The following is a 19,814-nucleotide window of genomic DNA, read 5'->3' as shown; positions in this document are numbered from 1 at the left end:
TGAACCAGCCATGAGAACGGTGATATGTTTCCATGTCCGGATGATGTGTGTCTCGGAGTGGAACTTACCGGTGGTCATTGTTCCTCTGCATCTGCTGCCCTTGTGCTGAGGGATTTCCTGGGTTTGGATGGTTCCTCGCGAAGGGAAAAAAAAACAGTTTCTGAAGTGGGATTTGAGCCCAGGCCCCGAAAGAAGACTGCGACCTGAACACAACACCTTAAACAGATCGGTTATCCTGACTACATCCGCCAAAGTTCAAAATCTGTGCACAAATCGAATTGAATTCCATTTTTGTGGCATTTACATTTCAAACTCGATACGTTTTTTATTCCATTTTGAACCCCAGCCAGAGGCCTGTATCTGAGTCCCATCCTTCCCCAAGCCGCCGGGGGGGTGAGGAGCTTCTCATTGCTGCATTGCTCTGTTTGCTCAAATCAACAAAGACCCAATTCCCGCCCTTCCTGTTCCTTACAGGGAGGTGTTGAGAGTGTCAGATCTGAGCAATGTGAAGTATCCAATTGGAGAGTTACATCCTGGCCACAGGAATATCTCTCCACAGCTGCTTCCGGAGCTGCTGAATATTTCCAGCATTTCCTCTTTCTGATTTTGTGTCTTCATTACAGGAGTTCATTTACTGACAACACAGAACTTGTCTCTCGGGCCAAGCTCCAGACACAGCTTTTCTGTGATCTTCAAACGGACAAGTTCACTCTTCACTTTCCTACACACATGCTTTAAAATCGGCTGGTCTCACACTCAGCACCCTGCGGCATCGCCTTCAAACCTCACCCCACCCTTCAACCGTCCACCAGGGCCTCAGAGGTACAAGTACTTCTTAGGAATTGACAAAGGCAAGGGGATTACTGTGTTTGTGAGGGCATATAAAAGGTTAATCCACACTCACAAAGAGACTGTGAGAATGTCTCTCCCTCTCTATTTGATCAAAGGAAGATACAGATTGTCTGCAGTCAGTCATTATCTAACAATATTCCCCCTTCCTATACAGTTACTGAGTGGGGGTGGAGGGACAGACACCGATAGAGTGAGTGAGGGCGGTGATAATTTATCAGATAATATATCAGTTACAGAAATCCTTGTAAATTCCGGCTTTATCCAGAAAGATTCTCTTGGAGAAACAGAAGCTGCAGTCTCATTTCTCACTGATATTATAGTAGAAACATATTATTAATCCCACACTCAGGAACAGTGCTGCATTTGGACAGGAGATATGGGGAAAAGGAATAGAAACTGAATGGTCCAGTTCTGAGTAGTGTGCAGGCTCAGAGGGAGCTGAGGGTCAGAGAGACCTTTAAAGGAGAGAGGCGATTTTAAGAGAGTCGTCAGTAAGGCGGATTGGATGCTTGGCTTCAGAACTGGAGATACTGAGTATAAAAACTGGGAAGTTCTGCTCAATCTTTATAAAGCTCTGATTATCTGCGGCTGTTTTAGGATTGTACCCAGACCCAGTAATCACACTTTAGAAAGTGTGGGAGAGTCCTGACGAGGGTGAAGATGAGATTTACTGCTTTGGATCGGTCGATGATGGATTTTCGCTCAAAGGTTTGACTGGATAATTCGGATTTTAACTCTTTACAGCTAACGGGATTGAGTGGTGATGTAAGAGACGTGTAAAATAAAATAACATATTGAACCAAGGTACACAGGGGGAAGTTGCTGCATTAGCTGCTGGCAGAAGGATTCAGGGACAGGCATTGAAGATTGAAGACAGGATGTGTAGGAGGCAGAGGATCCCCACAGTGCGGAATGAGGCCGCACCGACCATTCTGCACCAACTCTCCGACAGAGAATCCCTCTCTGTAACCCCACCTAATTACCCTACTAATCCCCCTGACAATAAGGGGGAATTTAGCCTGGCCAATCCGCCTAATCTGCACTTCGTTAGAGGTGGGAGGAAACCGGAACACCCGAAGTAAACACACACACGGGGGGAACGTGCAATCTCCACACAGACAGGCAGCCAAGAATGTTGGAAATGATCTTCAGTTTTCTACCGGTTACAAACACTGGGGATTCCCCTTCAGTTTGTGGCATCTGGGAATCAGTAAAACATCCAAAAATAGAACTGAGAATAAATATAACCTCGGTAGGTATTCACATGGTACTGACATTCGGACGGTGTACTCATGTGTCGACCGCGTGGCCTAATGGATAAGGCGTCTGACTTCGGATAGTGCAGGCATCAGAAGATTGCAGGTTCGAGTCCTGTCGCGGTCGTTTTATGCAGAAATCTGGTTGAAGTTCCCAAAAAAACGAAATGTCCTTCTTCAGTTGAAAGCTCTGCGTTTTCTTGCAAACATTGCAGGGCTCTTTCTCAGAATGTATTTCCTTGTTGTTTTGTTCATTCAATTTTCTAATCTCATTATTTCATCCTCCGTCCCAGAAATCAATCTTATCTTTGAGATCTTAATAAATTGTTGATGCTCCCGAATGGAGCAACAGGCTTTGATACACTCTATTCAATAGAATTCTGTCCAAACTGCGCTCCGGGCTCTCCTGGTGCCTGATAAAATCAGCAACTGAGGAAGCTCCGTAATTAAGACTAACACAAATATCAAGGCCGTGTGCAATGTGAGCGATGGTGGTGTAGTGGTGAGCATAGCTGCCTTCCAAGCAGTTGACCCGGGTTCGATTCCCGGCCGTCGCATTGATAATTTATTTAGAATCTTATCCGCGGCCTCTTGGACTTTAAACGGAGTGAACAAACACAGGGTGAACACAATATTCGACCGTAATAGCGGTTTTTTTTTTCATTTTCTCTTCCGACGTAATTAGATTTCAATGGAAAAATATTTAAATAGAAAAACAAGTCTCCGACCTAATAAATGAATTCAGAGACAGAGATACAAAATATAAGTTGAGGAACAAATTTCAGCTCACACTCTGTGCTCTGCACAATCCTGGTTCCTGATGAAGTTAATATCTGCACATTACTGAGGTGGTTACATTATTCTGGTAAATAAGCAGCTGCGCTGGCTGAGTGGTTGAGGCGCTGGATTTGAAATCCAATGGGGTTTCCCCGCGCAGATTCCAACACTGCTCATAGCGCTTATGGTTGGAAATGTTTGCTTCGGGCAGCCATCCTGGGGAGTTTTTGCGATGAAGTATTTGGATCTCCATCATGCATTCAGCTGCATGGTTCTGGGCCAGGTGCAGGCAGCTGAGTTTGGAAAGGACACCTGGGTATCCTCGGGTTGGTATGGACAAGATGGGCCGAATGGCTTCCTTCGGTGCTGTCACTTTGGTTCTTTCGATGGTTCCATCAGCAAAATCATAACGTGAGCAGAAGGAAAAAATCAGCATCAGGATCACAAAGACAAAACAAGGTCTGATGTCAGAGGAAGATTCTTATGTAATGACACACAGAGCATAAGAAATACATTTCATCAGAATACATTGAATGAATGAGAATTTCAAAATGCTGCTGAGATGAGATGTCACCGTGTTCATTCAAACACATTGCTACAAGCTGGTCATTACTGGGCGTTACGTGTTCCTGGCAATAACGGATTGGGAATGGAAGGAGCAGCTTCACATCTGCACATTGTCAGGTCAAACTGTGTCTCAGATTGACAGCTCCCAAGAGAGGTTTTCCTCTCCTCTCGCTCTGTGCTCTGGAATCTCGGGGATTAGTTGGAGTTTCTCAGCTCAGTAACTGTTAAAGCCTCTGAGGCTGGAGATTCTCACAGTGTCTGTTCCCCAGATCGTTCACAATAGAGAGTGTGAGAGTGAGTGAGTGAGTATCAGTCTTTCAATTCGATATCTGACAGCTGCGCGGTGAACCCATATTCACTCGCTGCAAATTAACAGTTACAGTGAAAGAAACACAGAAACAGAACATAGGAGCAGTGATCCTTCCAGCCTGCTCCGCCATTCATTCTGATCGTGGCTAATCCTCCAACTCAATATCCTGGTCCCACCTTTTACCTCCATATCCTTTGATTCACTTTGTCTCAAGTGCTATTTCTAACTGCTTCTTCAAAACATTCAATGTTTTGGCCTCAACTACTTTCTGTGGCCGGGAATTTCACATCCTGTCCACTCTCTGGGTGAAGTAACTTCTCCTCATGTCTGTCCCAAACTGTCTATCCTGTAACCTCAGACTGTGACCCTGGCTCTGGACACTCCCAAACGTCCTTCTTTCATCTACCCGGCCGAATCCTGTTAGAATTCTCTAGGTTTCTCAGGAGGCCCCTCATTCTCCTGAACTCCAGCGAATATAAAAGTAACCAACTCAATCTCTCCTCATACCTCAGTCCTGCCATCACAAGGATCAGTCTGGTAAACCGCTGCTTTCGCTCTCGAACAAGAACATCCTTCCTCAGATAAGAAGACAAAACTGCAGCTGTGGCCTCACCAAGACCCTGCATAATTACATCAAGACATCCCTGCTCCTGTACTCGAAGCCTCTCGCTATGAGGGCCACCATGCCATTTGCATTTTTTACTGCCTGCTCCAGCGGCATCTTTCCCTTCAGTGACTGGTGCACGAGGACACTCTGTTCTGGTTGCACATTCTCTTCTCCTAATTTATGACCATTCAGAACATAATCTGTCTTCCCGTGTTTGCGAAGAAATTGGATCACTTCACATTTATTCAAAATACACTGCATCTGCCAATCATTGAGCCATTCGCTCAACTTGGCCAAATCAGGCTGCAGGATATGGTGTAAGGTGACTCTGAGATAAAGGGATGGAGAGAGAAACGAGGTGACTGCAGTCTGACTCTGACTCTTCAAACCAGTTATTGCGCCCTTGTTGAAAGTGAATGTGCCTGAGAACAGGAGAAAAACAGATCATGGGCCAGGGATTTATTTTCTGTAAAATGTAAAATAAACTTCTAACCAGTCAGTGCCTGGCTGAGAACTGGCGGGGGGTGGGGGAGAGGGGGGAGGGGGGAGGGGGGAGGGGGCGGGAAGGGAGACTGCATAATTAAAATTCACATAAATATTTTCATCATTCATGTGTGTCTAATGGAAAATCTAGTTTAAAATTGTTGTCAGTGGAAAATTTGTTAAAATGAGAAAAAAGGGCCTCAAAACTAGTGAATGAATTCTCAGCCCGAAACAATAGTTAAAAGAACAAAGATCAAAGAACAGCACGGCGCAGGAAACAGGCCCTTCGGCCCATCGAGCCCGCGCCGCCATTTTAACATTGTGTTTTTCCTCTTCCACCCTTGACCAATGTCTCTGCTTATGGCACCCACATTGGAAACCAGATTGAGGGGAGAATAATTTCGGGACAATTTGTTACACCAATCAGCCTAATAGCAAATCTTTGGGATGTGGGAGGAAACCGGAGCACTGGGAGGAACCCCACGCAAGCACGGGGAGAATGCGCAAACTCCCACAGACACTGGCCCAAATCCATGTATCTGCACAGCTAACAGTGATAGTCACTGAGCTGTAGTGTTGCGCAGCATCTGGTCCAGTTTAAGTGTACACAAACGACTCGAAGTACTAGGCTATTCTCGAAACATCCAAGAGCAGCCCACGCACGACCCACCACGTGTATGCCCCTCGTTAGACAACAAGGTGGACCGACACACTTGTGCAGTAAAAGAGAAAAACGTCAACACAGCAACAGTTGATTTCCAGGAACGTCCCGAGGCTCTGATCCTCATTTAAAACAGTCTCCTATATCCCTCCTCCCTATTTCGCTCATGTGTCCATCGAAGTACACCTTAAACAACTCCAGCGTGCCTGCCTCCACCACCTTACTTGGCAGTGCATTCCATACCCTCACAACCCTCTGTGTGAAAAACCTCCCTCTGGCATCCAAATTATACTTCTCCCCCCTCACGCGAAGCCCGTGCCCCCTGGTGATATTTGTCTCCAATCTAGGAAAAAGTCTGCCACTGTTTACTCCATCTCTACCTTTCAGAATCTTATACACCTCTATCAGATCCGCCCTCAATCTCCGTCTTTCTCAGGTGGCTTCAAACAGTCCAGGGAAACGAGACAAGCCAAGTTCAGTTTCCAAACTATCTGATGGACACACTTCGTGTCTGATGAAATCAGCAACGCAGGTAGTTCCGTAATTATAACTGATTAAAATAACGGTAATGGGCCAATGTGAGCGATGGTGGTATAGTGGTGAGTATAGCTGTTTCCCAAGCAGTTGACCCGGGTTCGATTCCCAGCCATCGTATTGATTATTTACTTATAACTTTATCCACTTCCTCCTGTGTTTTCAACCGAGTGGACAAAAATAGGGAGCGAATACAACATTTGACGATAATGAAATACAATAGAGATTTCTCTTTTTCTTTTTCTTTTTATTCGGACCTAATTTGTTTGTAATGAAAAATTACCGAGATACAAAAACAAGTCTCTGACCCAGTAAGTGAGTTCTCCGTCAGAGACAAAGATACAAAAGTAGAGGAACAAATTTCAGCTCACACACTGCGCTTTGTACAATAACGGTGTCTGATGAAGTTAGTATGAACGCTACTGAGGTGATTATATCAGGTGGTGGATTGGCGGCGCTGCGATGGCCGAGTGGTTAAGGCGTTGGATTAGAAATCCAATGGGGTTTCCCCGCGCAGGTTCGAGTCCTGCTCGCAGCGATTATCACTGAAAGTGTTTGCTTCCGGCAGCCCCAGAGCCGGAACTCCTTCTGGTATTTGGGTGCCCTCGGGCTGGCATGGACAAGATAAGCCGAATGATTCAGTGCTGTTCCCTTTCTCTGGTTCCATGAGGGAAATCATAATGTGAACAGACTGAAAAACAACAGCATCAGGAGCGCAAGGACAAAACAAGGTCTCATTTCAGAGGAAGATTCTTATGGAATGACACGCAGAACATAAGAAATAAATTTCATCAGAATACACTGAATGATCATTTCAAAATGCTGCTTGGATGATATGACATTGTGTTCATTCAAACACATTGCTGCAAGCTGGTCATTATTGGGCGTTAGGAACTCCTGGTTATAGCAGATTGGGAATGGAAGGAGCAGCTTCACATCTGCACATTGACAGGTCAAACTGTGTCTCAGATTGACAGCTCCCAGGACAGGTTTTCCTCTCCTCTCGCTCTGTGCTGTGGATTCTCGGGGATGAGTTGGAGTTTCCCAGCTCAGTAACTGTGAAAGCCTCTGAGGCCGGCGATGCTCACAGTGTCTGTCCCCCAGATTCAGGGGGCAGCAGCCAATCAGAGCTGTGCCTGGGTTAACCCAGAGCTGGTTGAAATGGTGATATTGTTCACAAGCTGAATTCTATTTGATCAGATGTAGATACAGATTTTGTGCACTCAGTCACTAAACAACAAGATCCCACCTACATATAGAGGGGATGGAAGGATAGAGTGAGTTGGAGCAGTGAGACACAGACCGGCAGACAATGCCCCAGTGACAGAAATCCTTGTAAATTCCGTCTTTATCCAGAGAGATTCTCTTGGAGAAACAGAAGCTGCAGTCTTAGTTCTCAGAAAAACATCAGGTAAGGCGATAAAGGAGCAGCGCTCCGAAAGCTACTGGTTTTGCTAACAAATATATCTGTTGGACTTTAACCTGGTGTTGTGAGACTTCTTATCACGAGGGCAGAATCAGTGGAGTTCAGATATCTCAGAGGATTGTTGGGCTGGAGATGACGAAAGGCAGGAAGAGCTGAGGACATGGAGGGATTTGGAAACACGGATAAGAATATTAAAATTGAGACATTGCTTAACCACGAGTCAGTGTTTGTCACTGAGCACAGGGTTGCTGCATTTATATATTTGGAGTAAATTCTGATTTAATGATGAGAAATCAATTAGCAGCTTCCTGGACACAGCAGCACAATAAATCGGATCAGAAGTGGGTCACATGGTCCCTCAAGCCTGCTGCTCCATTCAATAGGATTGTATTATAGATTCACAAACCAGAGAATCTTTACAATGCAGTAACAACCCATTTGGTGTTATTGAAACAACATTCTATCTAATCCCACTCCCCCGCCTCACAGCCCTGTGACCTGGCTTTGGTTCTGACCTTTGCTGATTTTGCACATTCTCCCCCGTGGGTTTCCTCTGGGTTCTCTGGTTTGCTCCCTGGTTGAAAGATGTGCAGGTGAGGTGGATTGGCCATGTTAAAAGTTGCTTTACTTTCCAAAGATATGTACATTAGGCACTGAATCGCTGCAGTTTTGATACTTATCTTGAATATTTTCCCCTGGTTCTTGATGAACTCTTGACTGGAATATGAAAACCTCTAACATTGAATCCCTACAGTGCAGAATGTGGCCATTCGGCCCATTGCGTGTGCACTGATTCTCTGACCTATCCACTCAACCTCACATATTTACCCCGTTAATCCTCCTAATCTAAACATACTGGGAGACATACTGCCTGCTGCAGTTGTAAATGCGTCTAGTTTGGGGGCGTTTAAGAGATCTCTGGATAGGTTTATGGACGAAAAGGGATTGGTATAGGCTAGTGGGTCATTGTTTTTGTAACTGGTCGGCGCAACATCGTGGGCCGAAGGGCCTGTTCTGCGCTGTAATGTTCTATGTTCTATGTTCTATGTTCTACATTCGGGGAAATTTAGCATGGTAAGTCCATTTCCCCTATCAATGGAGTGTGGGGGCAACCAGAGCACCCGGAGGAAAGCCAAGTGGGCACAGAGAAAATGTGGGAGATACACACAGTCACTGAAGGCCAGAATTGAACCCGGGTCCTTTTACTTTTCATTGTCTCTCTATAATCTTCCTACCAGAATAAATCACTTCACTATTCTCAGCTTTGAATTTCATCTGGAACTTCTCCACTCATTCCGTCAACTTGTCTCTGTCCTTTTTGCAGTTTTACACTATCCTCCTCAGAGTTCACAATGTTCCCAACTTTCACATCATCCACAAATTCTGAAATTGTGCCCTGCACACCATGACCTCGGTCACTAATATATCCTGGTGCATGTTCACAGTATCTACAGCCTGTGTGCGGAACAATGTGATTGACTGCAGTTTGAGGGTGAAAACAGAAAAGCGGAGCCAATGCAAATGCTTGCATATTCCACGGAAATGTTACAGAATTGTTGTCAAGTCGTTTTGTTATCATCGTTAACAGAAAATAACTGAGAATGGTTTCGATGCATCAACCTCTGAATGATCAGTCCAGCACACTTCCGCTGCGTCACTTTGCTCTGGTAAATCCAGCTCCCCCCTGCTGCCTATCAATGCAGCCATTCAGATATTCACTTCCACATTGTTGCTTAACTCCAGCACGAGTGTGAGGGAGCTTCAGTCTGGCCACACAATCCCACTGCAAAGCACCAAGAATGCAATGGACGGAAATGACACACACAAAAGCAGCAAAAGAGACTGTTTGTAAATGAGTGACGACAGACAAAGGTTCCGGGAAACCGGCAGGACCCAGAATTGATCACTCACATGTTAAATTAGTTTCCTGTTGCAAATATATTCTTGTAAGCATATTTCCTGCTGTACATCTGTCCTGCTTTGAACTATTGCTCAAAGATGTTCACTGCTGTTGTGTAAAGTGTTTCACTGTTTGTAAATATATTTCCTGCTGTGCTTTATGATATAGAGGGTTACAGCATGGAAACAGGCCGTTCGGCCCAAAGTGTTCATGCTGCCCATTGTCTTTTTACCTCGGAGTTATTCCCAATTATCCGTGTTTTGCCAACATCTCTCCAGACCAATCTTACCCAGGTAACTGTCTCAAATGTTGGTGTGTTTTTTTCTTTCTGCTGTTGTGAAATATGCTGCCCTGTTGTTGTGTTTCCGGCTCTGTCAACATTTTTTCTTCTTGTCTGTTCACATATCGCCTTCCCTTGCAAACGTGTTCCCTGTTGTGTAAAAAAGATTCTCCGTGAGGACTATTCTTGTCTGTAAATTGTTGCATGTTGTGTTAAGATGTTCCCTCTTCTTGTGTAAGGCTCTGGTTGCAGAAAAAGCCATTTACTGCAGATCGAGGTTTTTCGGGGAAAAGGGAAGCCAAATAACAGTTTGTGTTCTCCAGGTAAAAGTCACAACTGCTTCACAGTTACCGTTAAGTTGTTTATTCATCACTATGAGCAGGAATAGCAGAGGATGGTTTCGATCCATCGACCTCTGGGTTATGGGCCCAGCACGCTTCCGCTGCGCCACTCTGCTACGGCAAAAACCTCACTCTGCTGCCCATCAATGTAGTCAGACAGATGGTCACTCCTCTATCGTTTAACAGGAACACCAGTGTGAGGAGGCATCACTGCATCACACCGAGAATACAATAGCAGCATGAGAGACTGCTTGGACACATGGAACGACAGACAAAGTGTTGGGAAACCGGCAAGATAAAGAATTGGAGAGTCGACCACTATTTTAAAAGGAATTTTCTGTTGCAAACATGTTTGTAATTATATTTCCTGCTGTGTAACTGTGCTCTCTGTTGTTGAGAAATGTTTTCTGCTGTTGTCTAAAATGCCTTCCCGGCTGTGTAAATATGATCCATCTTGTGTCAATATTTTTTAAAATACTCTCTTAATATATGTCCTGTTCTGTAAACGTGTTCCCTGTTACATAAGAACATAAGAAATAGGAGCAGGAGTAGGCCATCTCGCCCTTCGATCCTGCCCCGCCATTCAATAAGATCATGGCTGATCTGAAGTGGATCAATTCCACTTTCCCGCTTTCTCCCCATAACCCTTAATTCCCTTGTCTATCAAAAACCTATCTACCCGTAACTTAAATATATTTAGCGAGGTAGCCTCCGCCACTTCAGTGGGCAGTGAATTCCAGAGATTCACTACCCTTTGAGTGAAGAAGTTCCTCCTCAAATCTGATCTAAACTGCCCCCCACCCCTTAGCTTGAGGCTGGGCCCTCTAGTCTTGCTATCCTTTCTGAGCGGGAAGAATCTCTCTATCTCTATCCTATCTATCACCTTCATTATCGTATATGTCTCTATAAGATCCCCCCGTCATCCTTCTAAACTCCGACGAGTACAGACCCAGTCTATCCAGTCTCTCTTCATAGGCTAACCTCCTCATCTCAGGTCTCAGCCTAGTGAACCTCCTCTGCACTGCTCTGTTGTGTCAAAATATTCTCCGTGAAGATGTTTTCCGTTTTGCTAATGTTAATTATCTGATCTCATGATATTCCATGTTGGGTTAAAATGTTGTCTGTTGTGTTAAGATCTTCTCTGTTCTTGTATAAAACTCTGGTTAGACTGTAAGTGGATAACGATCGCCCAATTCCGACTGCCTTTTACCCTCTGTTCGGGAATGTGATTGGGTGATTCATATTGTGTCCAACACATGCATGTGAGTGAGATTTGTTCTGTGTCTCTCCGTCTCCGGTTGGAGTTGCGAGTTTTTATTTGTTTTATTCATTTCGAGAGGTGGGTACCACTGACTAGGCCAACGTTCATTGCCAATCCCTAACCGGCCTTAAGTAGGTGGTGGTTTGCTGCTTTCTTAAACTGCTGCTGTCCCTGAGGTGAGGGAACAACCACGGTGCTGTCAGCCTAACAGTGGAGAAACAGAAGCTGCAGTCTCAACTCTCACTGATTTTGTAGCAGAGACAAATTAATAATCCCACACTCAGGAACAGTGCTGCATTTTGACAGAAGAGATGGGGAAAGGCAATAGAAACTGACTGGTCCAGTTCTGAGCAGTGTGCAGGCTCAGGGGGACCTGAGGGTCAGAGAGATCTTTGAAGGAGAGAGACGATTTTAAGAGAGTTGTCAGGAAGGCGGATTGGATGTTTGGCTTCATAACTGGAGATACTGAGTATAAAAACTGGGAAGTCCTGCTCAATCTTTATGAAGCTCTGATTAACTGTAGCTGTTTTAGGATTGCCCCCAGATCCGGGAACCAGACTTTACAAAGTGTGTGAGAGTCCTTATGAAGGAGGAAAGGGGATTTACTGTTTTGGATCCAGCGGTGAGGGATTTTAGCTCCAAGGTATGGCTGGATAACTCGGAGTTTCTCTCTGTGCAGCAAAAGGGATTGAGTGGCGCTGGAAGAGAGGTGTAAAAGAGTAGAACATATTGAACTAAGGTTCACAGGGGGAAATTGCTGCATTAGCTGCTAGCAGAAGGATTTGAGGACAGGCATTGAAGATTTAAGACAGGAAGTGCAAGAGGCAAAGCATCCCGACAGTGCGGAAGGAGGCCATTCGGCCCAGATATTCTGCACCGACTCTCCGACAGTGAATCCCTCCCTGTCACTCTACGTAATTACTCTGCTAATCCCCCTAACAATAAGGGTCAATTTAGCCTGGCCAATCCACCAAATTTGCACATGGTTGGAGATGGGAGGAAACCGGAGCATCCGAAGGAAACCCACGCAGACACGGAGAGAGCGTGCAAACTCTACACAGACAGGCACCCAACGAATGTTAGAAGTGGACGTTAGAATTCTGGTGTTGACAAACTCTGGGGATTCCACTTCAATTTTTTGGCATCTGGGAATCAGAGAAGTAACTAAAAACAAAACTGAAAATAAATATAATCACGACAGTTATTGACATGAGGCTAACATTTGTGACGGCATTATATCTGTTGACCGCGTGGCCTAATGGATAAGGCGTCTGACTTCGATAACTGTGGCGGTGATGATATCAGATGATTGCAGGTTCGAGTCCTGTCGCGGTCGTTTTATGCAGAAATCTGGTAAAACTTCCGGCAAACTGAGATTTCTTTCTTCAGCTGAAAGCTCTGCATTTTCTTGCAAACATTGCAGGGCGCTTTCTCAGAATGTATTTCCTTGTTGTTTTGTTCATTAAATTTTCTCATCTCATTATTTTAGTCTCCTCCGAGGAAATCTGTCTTTTTTGTGTGATCTTAATAAATTATTGATGCTCCTGAATGGAGCAACAGGCTTTGTAGCAAATAGTTTAATAAAATTCTGTGGAGGAAAATCTAATCTCCTCAGGAAGAGGTTTAATAACGAGCTGAGTGAAGTGTTTCTGATTACAGGGATGAAAGGTGATGTCACTGGGCTGGTAATCCAGAGACCCGCACTAATCTTTGGGGACACGGAGTCAATCCCACCACGACAGCTGATGAAATTTAAATTCACTATTTCATCAATCTGGAATTGAAAGCTCCTCTCAGTAATGGCGGCCTTGAAACTACCGGCGATTGTTGTTCACTATAATCTGGTTCACCGGTGCACTTTAGATAAGTAAGTCTGGCCTCTTAACCTGGAGTCCCTACATGTGACTCCAGGCCCAGATTAAGAGGGTGACTCTTACCTGACCTCTGAAATGGTCAAACAAGCCCCTCTCAGTTGAAGGGCAATTAGGGAAGGGCAACAAATGCTGGTCCTGCAGGCGACATCAACAGGCCATAAAAAGAAGAATCATTGAGTAGAAAGAGAATGGCCTGGTAACGGACTGAGAAACTGGATCCTTCTTCTCCTGTAATAACAAGGCTGAGGGATGGGCTGATCCTGAGCTTTAAATTCGTGAAAGATTTTCAGAAAATGTCATTTCGATAAAACGGGACCAGAGATGGGCAGATAAGAATATATCTCACTCATACATGCCATTGATGGTTGGTGGTTTTAGCGCAATGATGTACATGTGACCAGTGTATCAGCGCATCCTAAGATTGTGAGGGAAATTCCATCAGTAACGCTTCCCCGACATCCTCCAGACTGAAGCGAGGCAGCATTCATGCTGATGGCTGGGAGGAGCTTGAAAATGGGCAAAACATATCCCCCAATCTGCAGCATACTTTTATGAGGCAAAATGGCGCCAGAGAAGACAGTAACAGGGAAGAAAGCTCTGTGGGCTGAGAATGGGCCTGTTCACTCACATGAAGACCCATAGCAGAAACTCACGGCCCTGAATGGATGTCATCCTCGAAACGAAGGACACACAACGATAACAACTGTTACAAAATCAATATCATTACAAAAAACATGTCCAACGTTAGTATTGTTAAAATTTCCCACCCCCAATATAATTTGAATAATTCTTGTTTGTTTCTCCCTCTCTGGTCTGTGAGCTTCGCTGTATCTGAGTGTGCTGACATCTACCGGCCGCAACCCAGAACTTCAACAGAACGAAGACATTCGCATCAAATGAGGGAGCTGCTGGAATAGGTCAAAATGAATAATTAATGCTGGGGTGTGATAAGATAGACCTAGTAATTTAATCATAAATTCCACTAGAGAAAATACTCTTAAATTATCGTTGAGTTGGCAGCATTTGCAATTTGCAATCGGCTAAAGCGTTGGCATTTGGCAGTTGGGTTGTTAGTCTCGGGGTATGATTGTTGTTTGGGGTAGGATTATCGTGCTCGAGGGCCCGGGTTCATAATTCCGGACAAGCCCAGCCACTGGTTATTAAATCGGGAGCAGGTTTGAGCTCACGAGAATTCCCTGCAGTGAATATATCACTGCAGAACACAAGAAGAAACGATCACTAGATTTAAATTCCAGTTGACCATCTAAAGATACTGAAGGATACGAGACAGGAAATTTCCGAAGAAAGTGGGAATAATTTTGGGCGGCAGGGAGGCACAATGGTTAGCATTCCTGTCTCACAGCACCGGAGTCTCAGGTTCAATTCCGGCCTCTGATCACTGTGTGCAGTTTGCACATTCTCCCCATGTCTGCGTGGGTTTCCTCCCGGAACCCAAAGATGTGCGGGCTAGGTTGATTGGCCATGTTACGTTGACCCTCGTGTCAGGGGGATCATCAAGGTAAATGAGGGTTACAGCACCACGGCCCGGGTGGGAATGTGGTCGGTACAGACTTGATGGGCCAAATGGCCTTCTTCTGCACGGTAGGGATTCTATGATCGGAGACGATTAGCACAGCTGTATTTAATGGAAAGCTGGGGAAGTGTTGGAGGGTGAATGGATTTCAGAGACAAAAAGATAATGTTACATGAAATAGTTTGGGTGGGCAATCGTGTCGAGCTGTTTATTAATTAGAAAAACAAGACCCGATTTCATTTAGGTAAATTATTTATTGAATTGTCCCAGATCTACAAAGTGGCTCAGAGACTGGGAGACAAACAATCAATCCGCAATCACAGTGTGAACAAAAGACAGAGTGATCCAGAATGAATCATTCACTCATATACACCCATAGAGACTGACAGATAGACAATGAATTCCACACTCAATTCCTGCATCACACACCAAGTGATACAGAATGGTTTTCACATCCATACACACAGAATAGTTCCAGCACAGGAAAAGATCATCGGACACTTTGTGTCTGGGAGTTGTCATCTCTATAGAAGCTCAGCTATCGCAGTCCACAGCTGAAAACACGGCAGCAACATCTGCAGAAGTCACAATATATGTCGCAAAGTAACTTGTGGAGAGGCCGTAAGGAGCTTGGAGATAGTTACAGAAAGGTTTTGTGCATGGGTAGAAACATGGCAACTGGAATATAATGTGAACTTATTCATTTTTGCAGGAAGAGAACAAAACCAGATTATTACTCAATTCTAGAAGGGATGCAAACTTCCCCAGATGCAAAGGGATCTCGTTGTGTTCGAGTCACAAATATTTAGTATGCAAGGACAGCAAGTAATAAAAAAGGTTAATGTCTGCTTTGTTACAGACATTTGACCATGTAAGAAAATAATGTTATGCTTCAGTTGTTTAGGTCATTAGTGAAGTATCTCGAATATTGTCTGAAGTTTCGGTATCCATATTTAATGAAGGATGTAAATGCGCTGTAAACGGTCCAGAAGAGATTGTCAGTTTGATAACTTGAATAGTTGGACAGTGCAGAGGAGATTTACCAGATTGAGAAGAGGAAAGGTTACACAGACTGACTGGGAATCTCTGCACCGGAGATACTCCGAGTGGGAGGTACCTTGTTCAAAGCACATAAGATCTTGAATGGTCTTCACAAGTTGCGCGTGGAAATGATGTCTCTTCTTGTGAGTGAATGCAGAACAACGGGCATTCAAAGAAAACTGAGCTTCCTCTTTGGGGACGGTGAATCCTGTTCTCTCGGAGCGTTGCGTGACTTTGGAACTCTGCCTCAGAAGGCGGTGGAGGCGGGGATATTGAACACTTTTATTCCGGAGGTGGATAGATTCCTATTTGGCAACAGAATCAAAGGTTATCGGGAACAGATGGAAATGTGGAAATCGAAACACAAACAGATCAGCCAATGGCGGGGCAGACTTGTGGGGCCGAATGGCCTTCTTCTGCCCTTATTTCCTCTCCTCGTGTGTCCGTCGCCTGATTGTGAATTTCCCCTCAACAGGACTGCTGAAACTCACCGACACTCACGGTTCACTCGGAACGCCGGAATTAAACGAAAACATGGAAAAATTAAAATCTGACTGGGATTCCCAGTCCTGTCAGACTGTATGGTTGCTTTCCGAGTTCTGCAGAGATATTTTCTCTGCAATGAGTTCCCTGGAGGTAAACACTGCTTCGTCTTTCACTCGTTGTCGCCACCTTCATTGCAAAGAATTACCTTTAGGAAAAAAAACGCAGGGTTCGCCCGGGATTTGAATCCGGGACCTCTCGCATTCTAACACTGTGCCCAAAGGGAGAATCATACCCCTAGACCAACGAGCCAGCCACGGCAATCTACCCCCCTGAACTTTTCAAAGTGTTCCAAAGTTAGGCAATTTTTTTTGACGACTGAGAGATTTATTGAACAATGTTCCATTTCACTGTCTGTTTTGATGAAGTCATGATGTAGAGATGCCGGCGTTGGATTGGGGTAAACACAGTAAGAAGTCTCACAACACCAGGTTAAAGTGCAATCAGTTTATTTGATCGTAAACCCACAAGCTTTCGGGGTTTCCCATTCATAAGAACATAAGAACATACGAAATAGGAGCAGGAGTAGGCCACCTAGCCCCTTGAGCCTGCCCCGCCATTCAATAAGATCGTGTCTCAGTTCCACATTCCCACCCTCTCCCCATAACCCTTAATCCCCTTGCCTATCAAAAACCTAACAACCCGCGTCTTAAATATATTTAGCGAGGTAGCCTCCACCACTTCAACGGGCAGAGAATTCCAGAGATTCACCACCCTTTGAGTGAAGAAGTTCTTCCTCAACTCCGTTCTAAACCGCCCCACTTTATTTTGAGGCTGTGCCCCCTAGTCCTACTGTCCTTTCTGAGCGGGAAGAGTCTCTCCACCTCTATCCTATCCATCCCATTCATCATCTTATACGTCTCAATGAGATCTCCCCTCATTCTCCTAAACTCTAACGGGTACAAGCCTAGTTTATTCAGTCTCTCCTCATAGCGCAACCCCCTCAACTCCGGTATCCGCCTAGTAAACCTCCTCTGCACTCCCTCCAAGGCCAAAATATCCTTGCGTCATCACCCGACGAAGGGGCAAACCCCGGAAGCATGTGAGTTTACGATCAAATAAATTGATTGGACTCTTACCTGGTGTTGTGAGACTTCTTACCCAGTCAAAGAAGGCAGAGGATCACACTGGAAGGATTTGTTTCTGAACGGAGGGCTGTGGCAAGTGGTGTTCCTCAGGGATCAGTGCTGGGACCTTTGCTGTTTGTAATATATAAATTATTTGGAGGAAAATGTACCTGATTTGATTAGTAAGTTTGCAGACAACACAAACGATGGTGGATTTGTGGGTAGTGATGAGGGCCATCAGAGGATACAGCAGAATATAGATCAGTTGGAGACTTGGGCAGAGAGATGGCCGATGGAATTTAATCCGGACAAATGTGGGTTCATTCATTTTGGAAGGTCTAATACAGATAGGAAATATACAGTAAATGGCAGAACCCATAAGAGTATTGATAGCCAAAGGGATCTGAGTGGACAGGTCCACAGGTCTTTGAAATTGGCAATGCTGGTGGAGAAGGTAGTCAAGAAGGCACACGGCATTCTTGCATTCGTCGGCTGAGACATTGAGTTTAAAAATTGGCAAGTCATGTTGCTGCTTTATAGAACTTTACTGAGGCTGCACTTGGAATTTAGTGTTCAGTTCCGTCCGCCAAACTACCAGAAGAATGTGGAGGCTTTGGAGAGGGTGCAGAAAAGATTTACTAGGGTGTTGCCTGCTAAGGATGGCATTAGCTATGAGGAGAGGTTCGAGAAACTTGGTTTGTCCTCACTGGAACGAAGGAGGTTGAGGGGCGACTTGCGAGAAGTCCACAAGATTACGAGAGGCATGGGCAGAGTGGACAGTCAGAAGCTTTTTTTTTCCCCCTGGGTGAAAGAATCAGTCTCTCGGAGGCAAAGGTTTAAGGTGTGAGGGACAAGGTTTAAAGGAGATGTATGAGGCAAAGAGTGGTGGGTGCCTGGAACTCTTTGCCACGGATGTAGTGGAAATGGATACAATAGTGACTTCTTAGCGGTGTATTGACAAATTCATGAATAAGATGGAAATAGAGGGATCTGGTCCCCGGAATGGAAGGAGGGTTTAGATAAGTCGGGTAGCATGATCGATGCAGGCTTGGAAGGCCGAAGGGCCTGTTTCTGTGCTGTAATTTTCTTTGATCTTTGCTCACCCAGAGAAAATCTACGCAAACACGGGGAAACATGGAGACTCCACACAGACACTGAGTCAAACCGGGAATCAAACCCGGGTCCCTGGTGCTGTGAGGCAGCAGCAGCTTCCTATCCACCCTGTCCGTTTCTTATACACCTCAATCAGGTCTCCTCTCAGCCTTCACTGCTCTAAATAAAATAATCTGATCCAATCCAATCTCTCTTCATAGCTCAAATTCTCCAACCCAGTCTACGATCTGGTCCCTGGTAAATGGACACTGCACCCTCCCCAGTGCAATCAAATCCTTACTGTAGTGATTTGACCAGAACTGCACACTGTCCTCCAGCGGTGGCCTCACCAAAATGTTGTCCAGCACGAAGTGAACCTTCCTGCTCTTACAATCATGCATTAATATTCCATTCCTCACGCTGCATGAATCTTCACAACTCACAGACTCAAAGGGATTTCCAATATTGGAAAACATTGGAGGTTTCCTTTGGATTTTCAGGGATTTGGAATCAGTGGATCATCCAAAAATGGAACTGAAAAATATGAAATCACAGCATTTATTGACATTGTGCTAATGTCAGGGTAATATTCAAGGTGTTGACTCCGTGGCGTCGCCACGTCAAAGGTGAGCCAAAATGCTGATGAATTGAACGAACGTTGATCTCGGGTCACGAAAAGTGTTGGTACAAATGTAAAGATTTCCATTTTCGAAAGTTTCAATTCTTGACAGTCTTTTATTTTTGCCGTTTTCAAAATTAGAGAACAACACAAATACAATTTTACATAATAAAATTGCGATGAACTCCCCGTCGGGGAATTGAACCCCGGTCTCTCGCGTGACAGGCGGGGACACTAACCACTATACTAACGAGGAACTGACCCGATTGTTGGCGAAACGCATTGTACACTTGCCATTTACACTTCCGGAACGACAACTCAGTTCTGACAAGATCAGTTATTTTCCCCAGTACGGAGAACCATTTAATGCAGCAAACAGCGGCTTCAATGAATTAATTAAGATTTTTGGATTAGCAGGAAAGAGAATGAGATGGATGCATGAAGTAAAGAAACACAAATCAGGTGGAGACAGAAAGGTGCGTTTGCCGTTCATATCAAACCGCATGTTCTTTTTAATTTTGGAGGAAAGACGGGGTGTCTTGAAGTCTGAACATTCTGGACAATCTCAGCTGGTCCCTCTCCACAGATGATGTCAGGCCTGCTGAGTTTTTCCAGCATTTTCATTTGTTGTTTCAGATTCCAGCATTGGCAGTATTTTGCTTTTATCTTGTCTCGAAATGTGTTTTTTTTTCCCAAACGGCTGGAAGTTTCAAAGTGCTTTACAGCTGAGATACATTTCTTTCATTATATTGTCTTTTTATTGCCCGAGGTACAGGCGCAGATTGAGCA

The 19,814-nt window shown here is 44.8% G+C and overlaps 6 non-coding genes across 6 annotated transcripts; 5 read left to right on the top strand and 1 right to left on the bottom strand.

The window, feature by feature from the left end:
• Positions 1-2,151: 2,151 nt before the first annotated feature.
• Positions 2,152-2,235, top strand: trnar-ucg (transfer RNA arginine (anticodon UCG)). The gene is given in 2 exon segments: positions 2,152-2,188; positions 2,200-2,235. It is a non-coding gene; the product is annotated as a tRNA-Arg (tRNA).
• A 358-nt stretch (positions 2,236-2,593) lies between these two features.
• On the top strand, positions 2,594-2,665 carry trnag-ucc (transfer RNA glycine (anticodon UCC)). Its single transcript has one exon. It is a non-coding gene; the product is annotated as a tRNA-Gly (tRNA).
• Positions 2,666-6,095: 3,430 nt separating this feature from the next.
• Positions 6,096-6,167, top strand: trnag-ccc (transfer RNA glycine (anticodon CCC)). Its single transcript has one exon. It is a non-coding gene; the product is annotated as a tRNA-Gly (tRNA).
• A 336-nt stretch (positions 6,168-6,503) lies between these two features.
• trnas-aga (transfer RNA serine (anticodon AGA)) lies at positions 6,504-6,585 on the top strand. The gene has a single exon. It is a non-coding gene; the product is annotated as a tRNA-Ser (tRNA).
• A 3,453-nt stretch (positions 6,586-10,038) lies between these two features.
• Positions 10,039-10,110, bottom strand: trnam-cau (transfer RNA methionine (anticodon CAU)). The gene has a single exon. It is a non-coding gene; the product is annotated as a tRNA-Met (tRNA).
• Positions 10,111-12,499: 2,389 nt separating this feature from the next.
• Positions 12,500-12,591, top strand: trnar-ucg (transfer RNA arginine (anticodon UCG)). The gene is given in 2 exon segments: positions 12,500-12,536; positions 12,556-12,591. It is a non-coding gene; the product is annotated as a tRNA-Arg (tRNA).
• Positions 12,592-19,814: the final 7,223 nt, after the last annotated feature.

This window comes from Carcharhinus amblyrhynchos, unplaced genomic scaffold (assembly GCF_965287045.1).
Source record: "Carcharhinus amblyrhynchos unplaced genomic scaffold, sCarAmb.v2.hapA scaffold_42, whole genome shotgun sequence".
NCBI classification, from domain to species: Eukaryota; Metazoa; Chordata; class Chondrichthyes; order Carcharhiniformes; family Carcharhinidae; genus Carcharhinus; species Carcharhinus amblyrhynchos.
This window is presented reverse-complemented; position numbering and strand designations above follow the sequence as displayed.